Source organism: Mustela nigripes, chromosome 13 (genome assembly GCF_022355385.1).
Source record: "Mustela nigripes isolate SB6536 chromosome 13, MUSNIG.SB6536, whole genome shotgun sequence".
Taxonomy (NCBI): domain Eukaryota; kingdom Metazoa; phylum Chordata; class Mammalia; order Carnivora; family Mustelidae; genus Mustela; species Mustela nigripes.
The window spans coordinates 135,400,058-135,422,890 of NC_081569.1; positions in this window are offsets into that span (position 1 = coordinate 135,400,058).

The window sequence follows — 22,833 nt, forward strand, 5'->3', positions numbered from 1 at the left end:
ATATAAATCTAAATGTGAGTGATTTTGGAGAGTTCATTTATGAATTTGGCGTGCATATTTGAAATTGTTCTAGATACTACCAATGTGCCATCCAAAAGGTCTGAACCCATAATGTTCCCACAAACTCTGGGTCAAATTACTCTACCATGCTGGATGTCTGGTTGGATATTGGCATCCCTTTATTTTTTATTGTTTAATAGATGGAAATAGAACACCAGCTTTTATTGTACTGTTTTGTTGCAGTTCAATTGTCTTGATTAGGTTGCAGGAAATTTTTTTTTTTTTAAGATTTTATTTATTTATTTGACGGAGAGAGAGACAATGGGAGGGGGAACATAAGTAGGGAGAGTGGGAGAGGGAGAAGAAGCCTTTGTGTCAAGCAAGGAGCCCGATGCAGAGCTCAATCCCAGGACCCTGGGATCAGGACCCAAGCTGGAGGCAGATGCTTAACGACTGAACCACCCAGGTGCCCCAGGCTGCAGGAAATTCTTAAGTACGTAACAAATAGTGAGCTTTTGCTGGTCATAGATGTTGCAAAATTTTCTCTTGAATTTTTTTTTTTAAAGATTATTTATTTATTTGGGAGAGAGAGAGAGAAATGCATGAGTGGGGGGAGGGCAGAGGCAGAAGGAGAAGCAGGCTCCTGCTGAGCTGGGAACCCAACATGGGCCTCTCTATCCCAGGACTCTGGGATCATGACCTAAGCAGAAGGCAGATGCACCATCATCAAGAAGTTTTAATATTTTATGTGCTCTGATCTGCCAGCACTGGAAGGCAGAAGAAACTCTTTCCCGTTCCAAGATGGTTAAAAAACCACACACACCCATTTTTTCTTTGACTATTTTTTTCTTTGTATTTTATAATTCTATGTTTAGCTCTGTAATCTATTTGGAATTAAATATCCATGTGGCATGAGTATACCAATATCCTTTTCCCCAAACAGACGGCTATCTGATAGCATTTATGGATGAAAGTACAGTTTCCCCATGGATTTGAAGAGCTCTCACTGTTCTCTATAAAAGCCCATTTATCACAGATTTTTCTGCACATTTTATATGGTTCTTTGCTTATATTACCTATTTTTCTGCCAGTACCATACAGTTTTAATTATTGCAATTTTAACCATACATTAGATATTGTGCAAGGCAAATCACTTTGTTTTCTTTTTCAAAAATTATCAGCTCTTTTTGTGGATTTGTTTGCCTAGATGAACTTTAGGAACTATTACAAATGAAAAAAATCCAGATGGAATTTCAATAAGAACTATTAATTTGAGTGCAAATATCTCTTTCTAAAAGTGAATCTTTTAGGGAGCCTGGGTGGCTCAGTGGGTTAAAGCCTCTGCCTTTGGCTCGTGTCATGATCTCAGGGTCCTGGGGTCGAGCCCTGCATTGCTTCCTGCTTCCTCCTCTCTCTCTCTGCCTGCCTCTCTGCCTACTTGTGACTTCTCTCTGTCAAATAAATAAATAAACTATTTTTTAAAAAGTGAATCTTTTAAACAAGGATGCAATATAGCTATCTAAACATTGAGACCTTTTATTTTATTTTTTTTAAAGATTTTATTTATTTATTTGACAGAGAGAAATCACAAGTAGATGGAGAGGCAGGCAGAGAGGGAGGCAGGCTCCCTGCTGAGCAGAGAGCGCGATGCGGGACTTGATCCCAGGACCCTGAGATCATGACCTGAGCTGAAGGCAGCGGCTTAACCCACTGAGCCACCCAGGCACCCCATCATTGAGACCTTTTAAAATTCATTTTTTCCTGTGCAGGTTATTCCCCTTTCCTCTTACACTTTCCATACTGTATAGTGCATTTGCATGCATTTTCTGTTGCCATTGTAAATTCGCTCCTGAGCGTGACCTCCCACCTCCGGCCATGCTGATTGACTGGGAATGGGCACCTGCCTCAGGACAACCAGACTCTTCCTTCAGAATCTGTACTTGGGACTGATCGGGCCTGCCCTTGTCCTGTGGCTGACTTCCCTGTCCCGTGAGCACAGGAACAGGGGTGTTTGTCACCATGGAATGGGAGAAGCTGGTGGCCTGGTCTAGAGAGAGAGGGGTGGGTAGGGAAGGGTTAGGTAGGCTCCCCATGAGAAGGAAAGAGAGGGAGCTTCTGGGTTTTCCGTGAAATCTAGGTCCTACCCTGGGGATCAGGGTGCTGTGTCTGTCAGGCTGGGCAGGGGTAGACACCAGTCCACCCCCCCATTATCCTCTGCTGTTTTCAGGTCTACCCATCTTTGGAGCCCTTGTGCTTTATGATTTGGTAAAATACACATTTCCATTCCAAAAAAGTTGCTAAGGAAAACTTGGAGTTAGGAGAAGTGGTGGGAAATGGGGTCTCCGATCCCCCATTTCTTAAAAAAATGTCCAGAATCTGAATTTGCCTTGTAGATCAATGGAAATTCCATGAAGCCAATAATACAAGTTCCATTGTAGGGAGTGCTTATATGCTCAGGCTAAACTTTTTGTGAGTCAAAGTTCAATTAAATAGCGTGTGTGCTCAGGGCATGCAGCAAGCGCTCAGTGGAAGTTGGCTGTTCCTATTTCTGTTAGGGCTGTCTTTTCTGTGGGCTGTTCTTTGCTAGCATTCTGCACAGATGCATGGTCTGCCCTTGTCTGTCGTGTTTTGTGCCCCGAGATACTGATGGACTGTATTACCAGGCTCTCTGCCAGGCTGTCCAAGCCTCTGACTTCTTGGGCGTGGTAGTGGGTGGGAATGCTGGACGGGAAGAGAGAGAGGTTCCCCACTTCAGCTCCATGCCCCTGGAGCAGCTGCATCCTTCCACCATCTTGGGTCCTTCCAGATAGTGCCACCTCCATGGCTCCTGCTCTCACCATTTCTTCCTTCGTTCCTTCAGCTCTGGGCAGGCAAGAGCTCCCTGGCTTTGTTAACCTCTGGGTGTCTCCTCAGAGATGCTCCAGTTTCCCACACCCTTCTATGCAGTGTCTTTGTAGAAGTCTCATGCTTTGAACCGATACTCTGAGTGATGCTCTATTTAATTTTTGCAACAAACCCCTGCAAAATGTTGAGTCCCAGGGAGGTGGAAGTGGCTTGTTCAAAGTTTACACCTAGCCAGTAACTGAGCCAGCACATTCAAGTCTAGCTTTGCTGCCCCAGAACCTTGATTTTATCCCTCACTAGCTCCCTATCTCTGAACAAGGTGACTCTTTATGATAAGACTCACCTACAGGTAAGTCACAGGTCCTGTGGCACTGCTCTGTTCCATTCCCATATCCTACCCAAGACCACAGCCCTAACTGTGCAGAGAAAGCTATGCCTCAGGAACTAACTGGGAGGCATGGGGGCCAGATGTGAGGCTAGGGGAAGGAGAGTTTTACTTACAGGCCAGGTGCTGGAGTCTGATGTATCCACAACCCTCCAGGCAGGCCCCTGTGGACAGCTGTCCTCAGCTGAGGAGAAGAGAGGATAGCCAACATCACCAGCGGATTCGGGTGTTCAGGGAGGCAGAAACACACAGAAAGGTCAGGTTGTGCCCTCCTTAGGCAAATGTTCCAGCCCTTAGCCCACTGCTCCTGTATCTTTTGGGTGTACAATGTGCGGTGCTCATTGGTCTGTGCTAAACTGGAGGAACAGGACTTGTTGACTCGACTTGGCCATGGAGTGTGGCTTTGCTACACTGTCCAAGAGGCTAAGGGGGAAGGATGGAGGCCACATTCTGCAGGAAAAGTGTTTTTCCATCTTCCCATCCATCCATCCATCCATCCATCCATCCATCCATCCATCTGCTTCAGAGGCACTGTACTTAACCCTGGGTGGGCGCTGATAGAGGATTCAGAGTGACCTCATTGCTGCCTTCAAGAGGATTGCCTCCCTTGAGACCATGGATGCCTATTGTCTCCATACTCAACTACCTCTGGGTTGGGTATTGGGGAGTCCGCAACTCTGAATTGGGGAAACCCTAAATTGATGAGAGAATATTGAGTTGACAAAGTTTATACTAAACTAACAGAATTTAACTAGAGTTGACTAAGATTAAGCTTCCTCCACCAGACAGAATAGAGACATAAGTACTCAGTGGAAGCTCCAGGAAGGATGTAAACCTGACCGGGGCCCTGAAGGATGGACAGAATGTGGGCAACCCCACAGGAGGCAGAGAAGATGATGGCTGAGCAAACTCTGAGTGGTGGCCCATGGGCTCAGTTTCCACTGCAGTCATGGGGCCTTCCTCCGGTTTCTTCATGGCATCCCTTTCACACTTCTCCAGGGCATCGGCAGAGTCTTGATTCCCAAGCAGGAGCTGGAGACCCAACAGCTCAATATTGATGTGGTACTATTAACGATAGTTGCGCATGCAAGGGGAGCTGTCCATCTTATTGATTTGTTTAACGTCTTCTATGTGGTAGAATATGTGCTGTATACTAGAGTGACCCTATGAAGAGGCAGCGGTCCTGTTTTGCAGATGAGCCCAGGAAAGATCAAGGAGCTCATTCAAAATCAAGGGGTTTGCTGAGACTGAAGCAGGCTTGGCATGGAAAACTATGTGACACTCTGATCAGTGTTCTACTGTAATAGATGGCTTCCCGAGGACAGGTACATTCTAAGACAGCTGTTGAGGTTAGATGAGAATTGGAAAGGTGGTTGGAAGGGGTAATTAGAGACTGGAAAGAGAGCTGTTCATATGGAGCTGGTTCCTGTCAAAACACACACACACACAGACACACACAGACACACACACACACAGAGCTAGTCTTGGTTTAGTCTTTTCTTCTAGAGTATCTTTGGACATATTTTCATGTGACGAGATGACACATGAATTTTAAGCAATTGGTAGGTGTTGCCAGAGAGACTGAATTCAGAAGGCATTTGAGACTCCCTCTTTCTGGATGAGAGTGCCTTAATCCATTAACCAGGGATGTCTTGGGCATGGGCAGAGGAAGCCAGGTGACTTCAAATAACAGAGACATGCAGATCTAGGACCCTGCTGAGGTTGTTGGACATTGGGTCTGGGAGAAAAAGAGCTGAAGCAGATGGACAAGTCAAAATGTAAGACACCAGACAGTGAAAGGTCCCCGACAATTGCCACATGAAAGTCTTAAAAGATGCAAGATGAAGTCATCTCTGTTCTTAGAAAGGGATCAGGCTGGGCAAACAGAGGAACTAGAAGGCATTTTAGAAATCATTTGGACAGGACAGTAAATGGTTTCCATCCAAGTTGCCATCTTGGATCAATCATAGTGATTCCCAGAATCTTATCTTGAGGAGGATTCTGAGGATGTGTCTGAATGAGATGAAAATAGGGCCACGGTTGACTGGTCTTGTCTGTGTAGATACGAGAGCAGAAGAAATTATGCATGGCTACATGTTTGTCATTTTCAGTCTAGGCAATACTCTCATTTCATAGCTGGGGAAGTAGAGGTTGGGAGAGGTAACAGAGATTTACCAAGGGTTACGTGGTCCAGAGGAAAGTGAGAATTAGAATTCCTTCTCTTGCCTCATGAGCAAGTGTTCTTTCTAGTCCAGCACACATTCTGTCAGGATTGACAATAAGCTAGTCAATTCTCATAGTGTCTAATATGGAAAAACACCTGATATCAGCTGAGTATTGATTTTGTCATCCACAGTCTTGCTGACCTTCACCTGCAGCCATTTGTTTGTTATACAAACAAGCCTTTGAGCCTGTTTATTAGTCCTCATGGGGCTTATCTTGATCTTGTCTCCGACTTTTTGCCTCCATTTCATGAGCACTTACTATGTGCTTAAAGCTTTACATGTAACACCTTCATCTTTCCCAACACCTGGGTCTTTGTGAATTAGAAAATTGAGTTCAAGGGGCTTACCCAAGATGGTGTACCCAAGAACAGAAACTAGGCTCTAACACCTCTTTTCCCTGGTTGCCTTGCCTGGTTTCTTGGGTTCCTGTGCATTTTTTTTTTCAAACAACTCTGACTTGTATCTTTATTTGTGGAATAGTGTGGGATGTCAGAAGCCAAAATTGGCAAAACCCTTTGCTTATAGCCCCATTATTGGAAATTAGCTGGTCTTTAGACACCACTGGGCAATGACTTTCCATCGTCATCACTCCTTTCTAAGGGAAACATTAGCTTATGTTCAGTTCCCAACTACCCAAACCCCATAGTAGGACATCTCCCCACAGCCCCAAGCTCTCTTTACATTTGTGCTTCCTCTAGGTGTTCAAGGTGAAGATCAAGTCTCTGCTAGACTTTGGGGGGTGGCTCTTTCAATGCAGACTAAGAAAAACCACCTGCATTAGTCTGCTAGGGTTTTCACAATTAAGTACCACAAAGTGGGCTCCTAAAATAAATGAAATTTATTATCTTCCGGTGGAGGCTGGAAGTCTGAAATCAAGCTGTTGGCAATGTTGGTTTCTTCTGAGAGCTGTGAGGGAAGGATTTGTTTTCTAACCTTCTCTCCTGGGCTTGTGGATTGACCATCTTCTTGCTCACATGGTATTCTTGCTGTATCTTCAAACTTTCTTCCCTTTATTCTCATGTTCCAGTGACCAAATTTCCCCTTTTTAAAAAGATACCCATCATATTGGATTAAGGCCCACTCTAATCTCATTTTAAGTTGATCTCCTCTATGAAGATGCTATCTCCAAATGAGGTCACGTGCCAAAGTACAGGGGGGTCAGATCTTCAATATATACATTTTTGAGGGGGGCACAATTTAACCCATAACAGCATCTCTCTGGCCCATGCATCACTTGGCTGAGAATGACATTCCACCCCACCTTCACATTTTATCATGACAGTTTTAAAACATAAAGTGGAAATATTTTTACAGTGTACACTTTGTATCAACCACCTAGGTTCAGTTAAAAATATTTTACTCTCCTCATTTTTATCACATGTTCTCTGAAGTATTCGCATCTTTGTGTCAATTAAAAAGGACACCTCTTAGACCAGGTGGATGTCTTCTCTTGGCAAGGGTCGCATGGCCGGGATTTCAGGTCTCCTACGCCCGCCATCGGGCATCCGTGTGCCGTGCGATCTGTCCCAATGTCGTTTTTGACCCTGAAGACAATCCTCCAAACACGCAGAAGTGCGGTAGAATATTTATAAAGCCCTTGCTTCTTTACAAAGAGGTTTGTAATTAAAAGTTATGCATTGAATTTACGTGGAATTTACACATCGCACAGTGTGGGGCCCTGGGCTGGCATGGGGTTGGCACTTAGTACAGGATGGTTGGATAAATGATTAACTTAGGGTAAGATGATTGAGGGAAAGAGTGATCGGTTGACTGAATCTACTTTTTCGTAAGTTCAGTTTATGTGAACAATGCCAGGAGTCAAAAAAATTATCCAGAAACTAAGACAGGGGGTGCCCACCAGGAAGAAATCTACTCCTAGAAGTGGCTTTGATGGCACGGTTATTGAAATGGCTGAAGATAACAATTGTCCTGAAGCCCTTTGGTTGGCCATTCACATTGCTTCTGCTGGGTTTCTGTTCCCACTTGGTCTATAACCAGACACCGCCCCATCCCATGGGAGGAATGTTCCCTAACATGTCAACATAGGGGATTAAAGCTTCATACTTACGGGGGAATCGGCAGGATCACAGTCTAAGGCCAAGAGAGAATCCCTGAGGACCTAGCCAATAAGATGAGCAAAACAATATTTATCAAGGCAGTGACTTTGGAGATTGCTGGTGCTCCCCCAGGCTGGAGATCAAGTTAATATTAACAGGTCCAAGGTGATGTGGGCTTGCGTAATCCTCCACCTGGCCACCTCCTCCCCACCTAATAGTCCTGTTTGTCTACTCTCTCTCGCAGCTGCCCTCCAGTTAATGCCCAGGGAGGACGTTGGTAGGCTGGGTCTCTGGGCAACAGCAGATGGTGCTGTCACTCTGAACCAAAAATGTCAACTGTTACTCTGCTGCATCAGCATGCTTCCTTCCAGTGGAGCCCACTGAGTGTCCAGGTGCAGGGGCATCTGGTTTTCAAATCACTGTCTTTGAGTAGAAGGGCATGTTAGCCCAGAAGAGCACCTTGTGGATGTGACAGGGCAGTAAGCTCTCAGACCTCCTTATACCTTGCCTTGTCTCATCAGCGGATTCCCCTGACCACTGCCCAAGTGAGCTAACTATATGCCATGACCTCACTTAAGACCCTTCTTACTCCAGCAGCATTTAGCAAAGTGTATTCCATGGAATCCTAGAGATGATTCATTAAAAGGAAAAAAAAGAGGGGGGGCTTTGGGGTCCAATAAACTTGGGAAGCACTGCATCTTCCTCTTCGCACTTGGATGGTAGTATTTGAAAGATGCTGAGAAGTCATAATTGTCCAGAGTTTTCCAGACCCATTTCACCAAGGACCCTTTTCCCCCATAACACAAACTAACTCCACAGGGAAGTGTCCTTGAGGGGAATGTCCTCCTTCAGGACAGGACCCCTGCTTGTTTGCCTAAGATAGACCTGCCTCCTTGAGCTTCTCCTTGTCCACCCATCTTTGTACTGTAGCACCCACTTCCATTTGATTCTTAAATTAATATTTAATACTTTTTAAATATAGAAAACTATAAAGAAGAAAACAAATGGTCTTTGATTCTGTCAGCCACATCTTTATATAATTCTGTTGAAATATAAATTACTTTGTGCCTCTGCTGGATTCCCTCTTGGGGCTCTGGGTCACTTAGAACAAAAGCCAGTCCTTACAACCATATACAAGGTGTACAGTGTGTGAACCCCTGAGACCCTTAGCCCAGGAACTGCAGGTTGCATCTCTGGCCTCTTCTGCTAATCTCTTTCATACCTTCCCCTGTTCTAGGCACACTGCCTCTTTGCTTCCCTTGACCATGCCAGACATCCCTACCCCAGGGCCTTTGCATCACCTTATTCTCTATGCCTGGCTGATCTTCTTCCAGATACCCATGTGGCTTAATTTCTTACCTGCCTTGGGTTTCTCTGTGACGCCTTCTCTTACCTCTCAGTCTGAGCATGTCTCACATCCCAGCACTTTCCATCACTTGTCCCTGCATTATTTTTTGCTGTAAGACTCATCACCTTCGCCTATTTTATGCGTGGTATTGACTTACCAGGATTATTGCCTATCCCTCATTGAGTTCCTGTGGGCAGGGATTTTGTTTGTTTGCCTGGCATATAGCAGATGCTTAGTAAATAATTGTTAGGTAAATGAATGTGTGTGTTTGCAGGAGAAATCATACTTTGTACACTCTTCTGTATTTTGCTTTTTACACTATTTTTTATTTTAGAGATCTTTCCCTATCAGCCCATATAGAACTAGCCTTATGATTTTGAAAGTCTGCATGACCTTCCATTATAGAGATGTACCTGACTTTATGTAACAAATCCCCTATTTGTGGACATTAAGGGTTTTCTGTTTGTTTGTTTGTTTTTTCATTCAAACAATGCTATAATGAAAAAGAACTCCCCCCTACATTTGTTGTTTGTAAATATTTTTATTTAAAAAAAAAGATTTTATTTATTTATTTGAGAGAAAGAAAGAGAGAGAGAGAGAGCACAGAGGGAGAGGGAGAAGCAAAGTCCTGGCTGAGCAGGGAGCCTGATGTGGTCTCAATCCCAGGACTCTGGGATCATGATTGAACCTAAGGCAGACACTTAACTAACTAAACCTCCCAGGAACCCCTATAAATATTTTCATGGGGTAAATTCCTACCAGTGAAATTCCTGAATCAAAAAATTATTTTTTCTACTTTTAGCTTGAATAGATGTCACAAAACTATCTTCCAACAAGGCTGCACACATTTCCACTCCTCCCATCTGTTGTATGGGAAGATCTGTTTTTTCACAGGGAAATCAGCAGAGTGTTATCAACTTTGCACATTTATGCTGATCTGATAGGTGGCACTCTGATTTGTGTTTTAAAATTATGAATTGGGTTAAGAGTTCTTTTCCATTTCCATTGGCTATTTGTATTTATTTTTCTGTATACTTTCTGATTAAATCCTTTCCCTGTTGCTCTACTAGGTTACTTGTTGTCTCCTTATAGATTTGAGAGTTCCTTAAAGTTAAAATGATTCTTTGCCATTTAAGCTATAAAATTTCCGTTTGTCCTTTGACTTTGTTTATGGCATTTTTTTGGTCTGGAAGTTAGATACATAATTTTTTTTTAACAAACTGATGTGAAATTATCATTAAAATTATAGAATTGGGAGTAACAGCTTAACGTGTCAGGAATTTCACTGGGTTATTTAGAAAACATTGGTCATACATTGTCATTATATTAACTCTCAAACTAATTTGTATCATGTTGTCTTTCATTGTGGTAAGACACATAAAATTTGCCGTCTTACCGTTTTTAAGTGTACAGTTCATTGATACTATGGACATTGACATTGTTGTGCAATCATAATAACCGTCCATCCCCGGAGCTCTTCCCATCTTGCCAAACTGAAACTCTGTCCCCAGTAAACACTGCCTTCCTATGTCTTCCTCCCCTCATCCATAGCCCTCACCGTTCTGCTTTCTGTCTCTGTGATCTCCATACTCTAGGTACTTCACAGAAGTGGGCTCATACGGTATATGTCCTCCCATGATTGATTTATTTCACTTCCTCAACTATGTCAAGTAGAAAAGGCCAAAGCAGGCATTCAGAGCTTGTTCCTGAAGAAAACGGGTTCAGTCTTTCCCCACTGAATTTGATGTTAGTGGTGGGCTTCTCACACATGACCTTTATGATATTGAGGGTAGTTTCTTTCTACTCCTCATTTTTTTAGTGTTTTTGTCATGAAAGGGTGTGAAATTTTGTCAAGTGTTTTCTCTGCATCAACCTCAACAATCATATTTTTTCTCTTCATTTGGTGGATGTGATGTATTGCATTGGTCGATTTCCATATGTTACCCCTGGCTTACATTCCAGGGAAGAATCCTGCTTGGTCCTGGTGTTTGCTCCTACTATTGTGCTGTGGAATTGTCTTTGCTAGTGTTCTGTTGAGTTTCGCATCCATATTCATGAGAGATGTTGGTCCGTGGTTTTCTTTTCTTATAGTGTTGTCGTCTGGCTTTGGCATCAGAGTAATGCTGGCCTCATAAAATGAGTTAGGAAGTGTTCCCTCCTCTTCTTCCATTTTTTGGGAAGAGTTTATGGAGGATTTGTGTGAATTCCTTTTTGCTCCAATACAGCCATTAAGAATTCTACGCATTACTCAGCACTCACCATGATACATGTGGTTGCCATCTGTCACCATACGTTATTACAGTAATTGTGACTGTACTCCTTATGCTGTGGTTTCATCTCCTTGATTTACCCATTTTATAACTGAACTTCATACCTTTTAATCCCCTCCATGGATTTCATCCATCCCATTATCTTCCTCCACTCTGGCACTAAGCAGTTTGTTCTCTGTGTTTAAGAGACTGTTTGGTTTTTTCTTGTTGTTGTTTGTGTGTTTATTTGTTTTGTTTTTAAGTCCCACATTATAAGTAAAGTTGTATATATTTGTCTTTCTCTGTCTGACTTCCTATTTCACTCAGCATAATAATCTCTAGGTCCATCCATGTCATCACAAATGGCACCATATCATTCTTTCTTATGACTAATATTCCTCTGTGTAAAAACACCATATCTCTTCACCCACTCAGCTATTGATAGACACCTGGATGACTTCGATATTTTAGCTATTGTAAATAGTGCTGCACTAAATGTAGGGGCGTATATATCTTCTTCAATGAGGGTTTTCACTTTCTTTAGGTGAATATCCAATAATGGAATTACTGGACCATATGATATTTCTATTTTTAATTTTTGAGGACCCTCCATACCATTTTTCCACAGTGGCTGCACCAGTTTGCATTCCCACCAACAGTGTGTGAGGATTCCCTTTTGTCCACATCCTCGCCAACACTTGTTGTTTTTCGTGTTTTTTATTTTAGTCATTTTGATAGGTATGGGGTGATATCTCATTGTGGTTTTGATTTGCTTTTCTCTGATGATGAGTGGCATTGAGCATTTATTCATGAGTCTGTTGGCCATCTGGATGTCTTCTTTAGAAAAACGTCTTCTCAAGTCCACAGGACATTTTAAAATTTAATACATTGTCTTTTTGGTGTTGAGTTGTGTAAGTTCTTTATACATTTTGGATATTAACTCCTTATTGGATATGACATTGGCAAATATCTTCTCTCATTCAGTAGGTTGCCTTTTTGTTTTGTTGATGGTTTCCTTTGCTGTGCAGAAGGTTTTTTTTTTTTTTAATTTTTTAATTTTTTATTTTGGTGTGGTCCCAATGGTTTATTTCTGTTTTTGTTTTTCTTGCCTGAGGAGAACTATGTTCTTAAGGCTCATGTCCAAGAGATTACTGCCTATGTTTTCCTTTAGGAATTTTATAGTTTCGGGTCTCACATTTAGGTTTTATAAACCATTTTGAGTTTATTTTTGTGTATGGTATAAGAAAGTGGCCCAGTTTGTGTGAATTCTTCTTTAATGTCTGGGAGAGTTCAACAGTGAAGCCATGGAGTCCTAGACTTTTCTTTGTTGGGAGATTTTTGTTATTGATTCAATCACCTCCCTAGTTATACATCAGGTATAACTAGTATCATGTGTCAATTTTCTATCTCTTTATGATTCATTCTTGGTAGGTTCTGTGTTTCTAGGAATTTCTCTATTGTATCTAGATTATCTAATTTGTTGGCATTCAATTTTTTCACACTATTTGCCTATAATCTTTTTTACTTGTGTAAAAGCATGTCCCCTCTTTCATTTCTTATTTATTTATCTATCTATTTTTATTGTTATCTTAGTTATCATATAGTACTTCTTTAGTTTTTGATGTAGTGTTCCATGATTCATTATTTGCATATAATACCAGTGTTCATTGCTTGATTCTTTTGTTTTTCCTTAGCCAACCTAGCTAAAGGGTTGTCCATGTTGTTCTTTTCAAAAAACTAACTCTTGGTTTTCACTCTTGCTTCTTTTAAAAAGTTCCTTATTTTGTTTATATTTACTTTAATATTTATTATTTTCTTTCTCTGCTAGCTTTGGGTTAGTTTGTCTCCCCCCTTCCCTTTTTTTCTAGTTCCTTCAAGTATGAAGTTGTGTTGTTGATCTGCTTTTTCTTCTTTGTAATATAAACATTTAGAGCTACAAATTTGCCTCTTAGTACTGCTTTTGCTGCATCTGGTAAGTCTTGTCTTGCTGTATTTTCACTTTCACTTGTCTTAGATATTTTCTAATTTCTCTTGTGATATCTCCTTTGACTGACTGATTGTGAAAGAATTGTTAATTACCATATCTTTCTGGAATTTCCAGTTTTTCTTTTGCTACTGATTTTTTAGTTTTGTGGTTGAAAAAGTATTTTGTATGATTCTGGTATTTAAAAATTGGTTAAAGCCTGTTTCATCGTCTAATATATGGTCTATCCTGAAGAATGTTCTCTAGTCACTTGAGAAAAATGTCTATTGTGCTGTTGTTGGGTGGAGTGTTCTGTGTATGTCTATTAACCTAGCTGGTCTATAGTGTGGTTCAAGTACTTCTTACTGATCTGTCTGATTTCCTATTGATTATTGGAAGTGGAGTATTGATTCTCCCATCATTGTGTTGTTATATCTTCCTTCACATCTGTCAATGTTGGCTTCACATATTTAAGAGCTCTGAAGTTGGCTGCATAAATATTTGTAGTTATTATAGCTTCTTGGTGAAGTGAATGTCACTTTTTGTTGCCATACAGTTTGCATTTCATAAAGTCAAATATGTCAAGCCTTACTTTTATGACATATGAGTTTTCATCTTATTTAGAGAGGCCCTACCCACTTCAGTATCGAGATATGCGTTAACCAATGCTTTCTTCAAGGACATTGATGTTGTTTATGTTTTACTGTGTGATCTAACCAGAGGCCCAAACACCAGTACTTAATGTGAGTGTGAGGTTTTAACACTCCAACTGGTTGTGATCCCTTGCCTGAGTGCAGACCCCAGAGCTTTCTCCTCGTTGAGTGAGCTGACTGGCTTAGCCTTGCCTCATTCCCTCTTTGGCTGTCACACTTCTACCAAAATCTAAACAATTAATTAGGTGTCCTGTTTCATTTTCAGAGAAGCCATCTCCTGTCATTGCTGGCTTTCTATGTTTGTTATTAAACTATGGGTTTCAGCCAACATTTCATCTTGCCTAGCACAGTGTCTGGACAGTGTGCATGTCCAATGCATATGAATTAAGTGGATACATGAATACTTGTTGTGCCCGGATTCCACACATATAAAGGGAGACCTCAAGACAAGAAGATTAGGGACATGCCCATCACACTCAAGCTTGGGCAGTTTTACCATTCTTTAATGTCATCTAGAGAGGGGGCCCAGCCTGAGAGAGGACAGCTGAACCCAGAGAGCCATGCAATTTTGCATGGGGTTTGCCATCTTTCCCATGAAGAGGAGAATATTGGTGTTCTCATTCTTGATGATGATAAAGAAGGGCCTGTTGAACTGGATGGACAGATGCTTAGACCAGGTGCTCTCTTCCGAAGGGGTGGCTCCAGAACATTCTGCCTTATTCTCATTGATGCTGAGGATAGCCTTATGTATGGCCTGGAAGGGAGAGACACAGGACCAGTTTGAGGCAAAAACAGGCTGCACCATCTCCCACCCAGAGCTGGAAGCAAGGCCCAATGTGATGAGATGAGAGCTGTCCTGGGGGCTTAGGGAAGGGATCTTTCCAAAGGCCCATGAAGGACCTAAGTATTTCTAGCATTTCCTTGAAGTAAAAACAAAAATAATGACAAATAAGCAGAATCAGTTTTTGGGTGTCTACCATTTAAGCTTTTTTAATTAAAGGATCATGAAATTCACAATTGAATCATCAATGATCTAGTAGAAAAAAATATGACTTTCCATTACAAGGATCTGGGTTTAAATCCCATTTTCCCAATTTTTCCCTAACTAACTGTGTCACCTGAAGGAGATGACTAATCCTCTTGAAACTTTGGTTTCCTAAGTGGGAAGATGAGAGCTAACCAACATGGACTCCCAGGGTTACTAAGGTGGTTCCTGTGAGGGGCCTCATTTAGTACCACTGCTCAATAAACGTGTGTGTGCAAGTGTGTGTGCGTGTGTGTGTGTGTGTGAGAATGGGGACTCTTAAGTCAGAGTTCTTTATCTGGTAATTATCAGCTCTGTCAACTGATCATGCTTACCTAAACTCCTCACAGACACTTAAAAAAATTTTTTTTTAATTTAATTTTTTAAAGATTTTATGTATTTGACAGAGAGAGACAGCGAGAGAGGGAACACAAGCAGGGGGAGTGGGAGAGGGAGAAGCAGGCTTCCCGCTGAGCAGGGAGCCAGATGAGGGGCTCCCGGGATCCTGGCATCATGACCTGAAATGAAGGCAGATGCATAATGACTGAGCCACCCGGATGCTCTGTTAAGGACACTTTTTAAGCTCTTTCTCCCCAGAGGCTGGCCCCTTCTCTGTGCCTCATTATCATACTCCGGCCTCTCTCATTACCTGCATCCTTCCCAGTCCCCAACCTCCCTCCCTGCAGGCAGCACACAGGCCTTCTGCCTCCTGTCTCCTGTGAGCAGCCTTCCAGACACTCCTCTGGGGGGCTCTTAGTACACAACCCTGTAGGCTTAGGTCCCCCCAGACGGGGACTTCTCTGGGGGATCCTGTGGTGGTGCGGACACTGAGGGACATTTGTTTGGTGAGGTCTGTGTGAGTGCGTGGGCTGAATGTTCGCTCTCCGCTCCTAGGGGAACAACGTGTGTCCTAGGACGGGTCTGCCAGTGTGAGCACTGAGGCTCCCTGTGAGCGTCTCTGGGGTCTGCGGCCCTTTGTTCTCCTTCCTCAGCCTCTGGTGCAGGGAACATAGGGACGAGGTCGGGGAGAAGAGGTCTTAAAACTGCTTTTTAAACTTTCACCTTATGCTCTTTTGTATTTTTATATTCATTTATGTGTGTATATGTTTATTACATCTTCTTTTGGATGTTAATTTTATTTCTTAATTCTAATTTTAACGTATTTGATTGTCTTTCTATGTTCCTACCGCACACATTTATACGGGTACGTGTATTTCGGAGTGCACCCGGCAAACTAGTCCCCGAGGGCTTTGGCATCGTGTCACTCCTGAGGGACACACGAATCTGGGGTGCGGGCTCACCGTCACTTCCCCACGGGGACTTCATCAAACCGCATGGGTCTGGTGAGAGAGGAACCGAAACCCGCCTGGGCCTCTGCTTTTCTGGCGTCCAGGCGGGCTCTCTCTGTTTAGCCCCAGACTGTCCCTTCTCTAACGCCATATTCCCAGCCTGTGTTGCCAGAAGCCCGGGTCTCCCTTCTCGGTTGTCCCAGGCGCATGCTGGTGTCGCTCCCCCCGCTCTGGGCCCTGGCATGGGGAAGGGGCAGTGTCCGTGGTGAGGGAGTCCCCAAGGACACAGGACTGTGGCCTCCTCTCCATGGGCATGCCCCTTTCGTGGAGCCCAGCTGGTGTGGTGTGAGTCTCACGAGCCTGTGTTCGGGACAACAGGTCACGTGCAGTTGTCCAGTCCATGGGCTGTGGGTTTATCTTCCCTCCCTGTGGCCGGCCCCATGTGGCAGTGCTCCAGGGCAGTGGATGTGGTGTTAGAGGAGGAAAATCTCCTCACCTGTCACCTTGGGGACTGAGATGCCCCTATGGTTCTTTAGCCACTGGGAACTTAATGCCAAGTTCCTCTGAGTGTGAGTCAGGGCTGTTCCCACTGAACACGTGTGCCCAGCTACAGCTTCTAGGAAGACTTTCTTAAGCTAGCCTCATGATGGGTCCCGGATCCCAGCCCCCACATCATTGGTGGGCCCCACAGTCCACCCACCTGCTCCCCAGATAGTCCTCGAGTCCCTGCCCTGTGCTTGGATGGCAGGGGCCTCGGAGATGCTGGTCCCTCTGGGGACAGAGGCGCTGATATGTTGGGGAGGAGCTGGAAAAAAGCACACCTTTTAGCTTCGGACAGACCTGGTTCTAACCCGCTGGGATCCTTCATTAGCTGCAGACCTAGGCAGGACACAAATGTTTCATCCCCCTGATCTTCCTCTTTAAAATGATTGTTGGAGACGCGAGTGAAGCCAAGCTAGCCATCAAACTCAAGGCCAGAAGGGACCTGGGAGATCATCTCTTTGGGGGGGGAGAGTGGTGGGTTTCGCAAATGAAACTTTACAACCAGTAAAGGGCCAGCGAGTGGGAGATGGGGCCATGAACCCAGATAAGAAAGGGGAGGAGGTGACAGACAAGGTAGTAAGGTTATCTGAGGAGTTAATGAATACACCTCAACCTTTCAGAGGAGGAATGCTGATGACAAGACCAAGGCCAGGATCTATTGAGCAGGAGGGCGGGGCCAGGGAGTCGGGGCGACCATGGCCATCCTTTGGAAATCTGGGGAGCAGGCTACTCTGGGAGAAAGCTGAAAAAGCATGCACTTTCTCCAGTAAGATAGTTAAGTGAGTGGGGCGGGGGGGGGGGGAGCTATAGGGCAAGGGCAAGGGCAAGGACTCTGGCTCTGGCAGGAGTTGAAAAGGAACCAGGTAAGAGGGAAGGAGCTGGAGGCGTGTTGGAAAAACATGTTGGGAACATTGAAGGGTCCCTCCAGGAGACTCGTTTCTGCCATCTGCAGCTGGGGGAGACCCAGGTGAAGACCACCCAGGACACAGCATTCCTTCCCAGCCTGGGGCAGGTGGGAGAAGGGGAAAGTAACCCTCCAGCTGCCCCGCTCGCCAGCAGGCATCATGATAGCGGACCTACTATGCTCTGACGGCATTGGAATGGCGTGATTCCATCCCACCGGCCGTGCTGATCAGAACAGCCTTCCTGCCAATCTTAACCCTTTCAAATCCGAACCCAACCAGTCTGTCCTCAATGTTCTCCTCTGTTTAGTGGAGATAAGAATCCTGGCCCAGCAGCCCTACCTCGCTGACCAGTGTCAGCTCAGGAGGAGGCTGATGGGATGTACCTCACTCAGCAGAAGGCACTTATTCCCCAGACACGCTGGATGGGCTGGACGCGCACGGCAGGGGCCCTGCACGGGCTCCCTGGGTTTCCCCTACTCATAAGGCAGAGTCTCAGGGGGCTGGGACACCCAGTCCTGTGGGCCCACAGCCACCTCCACTGCAGGAAATAAGCCTGGGGAGCCCCCAGGGTGCTTTTCTGTTCTTCTTGGAAGTGGTCCTAGTCCAGCAAGACCAACAGACTCAAGGGCCATGGGAAGGGTGGGTTGCAGGGCCATGCAAGACCCAGAGTTCATTTTGCCTTGATACTGTCCTCACAGAGCTGTCAAGAGGAGAAAGTGAATTACAACATCACCAGAGCCTGGAATTGTGTCTGATACATGACTGACCTCTGAGAAACATCAGCCACCTGATGTCACCCGACTTGTGACTGCCAGGTCCCAGCCCTTGGGATCTTCACACTGGGAGCTGGCATCTGTGTCCTCTGGGCTCCGAAGTCCATTTGTCTATAGATAAATACCGCACAGATAGGCGGTAACAGCCACCTGCCGGGTGCCGAGCTCCAGGGAACCATGGGAAAGAAGAGCATTGGACTGCCCTGAGGCGGTTAGTGTCTTGTAGAATATCAATACCCATTTTACTGGCGAGAAAAGTGAGGCTCGAGAGGGGTGGTGACTTCCCCAGCACCAGGGCATGTGCTAGAGCCTTGAAAAGACCCCAGGCCATCTGACTCTCAGCTCAGGTCTTCAGAAAAAAAGTGTGCAAATACCTGTAATTCACTCAGCAGTCAATTTCATGCCGGTGAATCAAGAGGCAGGGGAAGCCAGCCCCCCAAGCCTCTACTTCCAGAATCTGCAGTCTGATGTTTAATATTCGGTAAGAACCAGTGCTGAAAAAAGACGCCGTGCGCCATCATCCATAGAGGAAACTTTGAACGAGCTCTTTCTCACTGTCCCCATTTTGCAGTGACAAGAGCGGAGGCCTGCTCAGATACAAGCGTGGTCTGGAGCCCTGTTCACAGTCATACTCATTCGAAGGCTTACCTGGCATTCCTGAATTCTGCGTGCTTTGTCACACTGCCTTGGGCATTTCCATCGTAACTTTTTTTCCTTTTTAAAAAAAGACTTTATTTGGGGGCCTGGGTGGCTCAGTGGGTTAAGCATTTGCCTTTGGCTCTGGTCATGATCCCGGAGTCCTCGGATGGAGCCCCACAGCCAGCTTCCTGCTCAGCGGGGCACCTGCTTCCTGTTTGTGCTCTCTCTCACTATCTCTGTCTCCCTCAAAATAAATAAGGTATTAAAGATAAGTAAATAAATAAATAAGACTTTATTCTTTAGAACAGTTTTAGGGTTATAGAACAATATACAATTTTGTTAACAATCTAGGGTTATAGAACAAAAGGACAGAGAGCTCCCACAGCCTTTCCCCCATCCCGCCACCAGTTCCCCTGATAGTAACATCTCGCACGGCCGTGGGACACTTGTGATAATTGAGGACTCAATATCAATGCTCCTACCCAGAGTCCGAACCCACAGTTTAAGTTTGGTTTGCTCCTGGTGCTGCAGTTTGCTGGCCTTTTATCCTGACCGCAGGAGCAAGAAACACTCTTCCACCTCCACCCAAAAGCAGGGTTCAGTGGCGCCTGCGACCAGATGGGCTGCAGGAGACTCGCTGCCCTCTGGGCCTGGGGCCCGTGGGAAGTGGCCCAAAGTCTGAACTCTGCAGAGCTGCCCGGCAGCCCATAGTCCTCAGCATTCCACAGGTGGCTCTGCAGCTCGGCTCCCTGAGCGGCAGGTGGTCCAGCGCTCGGCAAGCAGGGCACAGCTGTGGGGCCCCCTACAGATACGCAGCCTGAGAAGCAGCCCCTAGCTGGGGAGAGAGGGCAGTGCTCTGGGGGAGCAGTCTCAGAGCGGAGCCTGTGTGCCGCGCACGTGCTTGGCACCAACTCTCCCCACCCACCCTCTCCCAGCTGACTCCGGTGACGTCTCCAGACGTTTTGGCTAGAACCCTGGTTCTGAAAGAGGCTGCCATGCTGTCAGCTCTCCGGAGGAGGCGCCCAAATCCAACACAGCGCCATCGGTCCAGCTTACTTCCAACGCATGCCCCATGATTTCTAGAAGCAGGAAGGCAGGTGGTGCCCCGGGGGGGACGGGTGACCGACGCACCGGGGTTGACCATGGTGGCGGAAGGCAGGAGGACGGATGGGGGCTCTGGGCAGGGACCCATGTCCCAGCCAAGGAGACAGCAAGGGCCCCTACATGTGCGGGGAGCAAGTGACCTCATCCTTAGTATGGACACTTCCCTGAAACGAGCCTGTTGGAATCTACTGGAGCGACGAGAGTAAGGAAGCGATTGTTCTCAGGGAGGGAAAATGAATTGGAACCAGTTTCTTTGAGGGGAGGACGATTTACGGACCACTGTCACATTTAGGATGCACACACCCTTGGTTTCAATCCAGCTGGTGGTCTGAGAACGCCGGGAAAGCGATGTGATGAAGAATCAGAGTTACTCAAAGTAGTTCAATGCCGCGCGGTGCCTTTCACGGAAAGCATGGCAAACAGAACAGCAGACGTTGGAAATGAGCATAAATAAAGCGATTTCTTTACTCTGCCATGATCAGCAGTCTTGAAATAGATCCTGAGTCACAGGGCTCCGCAGTGACTTTCAGCCTACCGAGTGGGCACCGGGTCTCAGAAAGGCCCCTTTGACCTCTGAGAACAAATGTCCCTGTAATCAGCCTTCAGCCCCCTTGGGCCAAGCCCGCCCTGCGGGACTGGAATGTGTTCCCCAGCCCTGAGCCCTCAGGGGCCGGGCTGCAGCCGGCGTGAGCCCGGACAGGTGGCTCCCACGTGGACCGGGAGGTTGGACTCGCCTGTGAGGTCTGAGCTGGACGGGACATCCCATGCTCCTGCGGCAGCCAGGCCCGAGTATGTCACCTGATTTCTAGGCCTGTGACAGGCCGGTCTTCTCACTGCCATCTGTCAATGGGGGATAATGAATCGTCGCCTGTGTCCGTCAGGGACTGGTCTCGAGGGTCAGAGTAGGCAGTGAATGCAATCAAAGGAACAGGCAAGGCGGAGGCTTCCGGCTGAACAGGCTCTTGCTGCTGCAGTCCTGTCCTCCTTAGGACAAATTGCTTGAACCCTGCGGGTTCTCAGGGGCCCGTGAACTCCCCATTGGGGATGTTCAGCTCATTTTAACTGGGTTTCTGCCACCAGAGCCCAGATGAATGGAACTGCAGGCGGTTCTTGGCAGCGGAATGATGGTTTCTCAGGTGAGTGCCCTGAGCTCTTCCAGCTTCTTGATTTTTCCCTGGTCTCCAGGAGTCCCAGCTGGCCTCTGCATGTACCCCTTCCTCCCCAGTACTGAGGGGTGTGCAGCGTGGTGCAGGTTGCTTGTTGAAGGCTGTGAGCTCTCCAGCCTCAGGTGGGACGGCTCCCACGAACCGGCTGCTTGCCCTCTGGGGAGGACGGTGTTTTCTCGCACATGTCTCAGCACCTGGCTGTGTGCCCCAGCATTGTTTGTGCTTCTGGTAGGAATTGGGCTTATGAGTGTGTGTTGTGGGGGGAGCATGGAGGGTATGCTCAGGTTCACTGGAACAAGTAGGGCTTCCGGAGCCAGCTCTGCCACTTATTAGCTCCATGACCTTGAGCAAGACCAGCAGCCTTTCTGAGCCTCTGTTTCTTCATCTGGAGAATGGGCACCTGAGAGCAGAGCAGCTCCACTCACTGCTCTGCAGCGCCGCTCTGAGGAGTACATGGAACGATGCTGGCGTTGCCCCTCGTGGGGCGCCAGGATTACAGAGGAGCTCATGAGGGTCACAGATGTCGTCCCTTACCTGGGCACCCAGCTCTGCTTTCCTTCAAAGGCTGTTTTGAGGACCTGCTTTGAAGTGTACAACAACTCAGAGTCGGTGTTATAACCGTGATGAAGATGCTGAGGCCCAGAGAGGTTTGGTGACTTCGCCAAAGTCACACACCTGGGACGCTGCAAAGTTTGGACTTGTTCCCACTCTCGCATTGTCCTGGGTGTTTGACTCTGGTTGTATCATTAATGGAATTTGTGGAGATTAGAAGAGTCCAGGCAGAGGGATATCGGGATGACAGCAGACTTCTCTGGGAGACAGCTGGATTCATTATATTGAATTACATGGAATTGGACACATGTGGACATTCGGCCTTGAGAGGTGTAAATTTCATATGACTCAACCCAGGTGTGTAGATGCACGCTCAGCCTCCGCGAGAGCCTTAGGCGGGCATCACTAGGTTCTTAGAGGATGGGACAGTCTTTCCTACAGACAAGCACGTTCCTGTGAGTCTGGGAGCTGGCTCCCTCAGCCTGGGGGTCTGGCAGGACTTCCTGAGTGTCATTGTCCTGTGGGGCTCTAGAGACAGAGCCCCATGGCCCTTAGTGAAAGGGCTGCTCTGGAGTGGCCGCAGCTGTGATAAAGCAATTGTGGTTCCCTCTGAAGACCCCAGGGAGCGCCGTGGGGCAGGAACAAGGCCAGATGAACAGTGTCCCCCGTCAGAGCTTAGCCAAGGGAAGGCAGGGAGGGTGAGTGGGATTGATGGCCTGCTTCTTCTCCTGTGACCAAGGAATCATCGGAATGACTTTCCAGAGCCACAACGTGGCCCCATGATTGCGTAGAAGAGGACACAGGGTACGTGTCTTGGGGTTGTGACAAGCCGGATGAGTCTGAGCAGGTGACATAGACCCGCCTGGCGAGAAGAGGAGGTGGAGGGCCCGCCTGCTTCTAGGGGTCGTGGGTTTGAGGGTCCTGGGGCAGAGAAGGAAGGACAGGGACAGGAGTATGTGTTCTTGGCCTAAAGCCATCGAAAGTTTTCTAGGCAAAATCGACCGTAGCTTTTTGCAGGAAAGACCTTTGCGTGGTAGGAGCCCAAGCCAGGCGCAGGTGACAAGGTGGGATGGAAAGCGGACCGAGTAGTCTCTCTCTGTGGTTGCAGATGTGG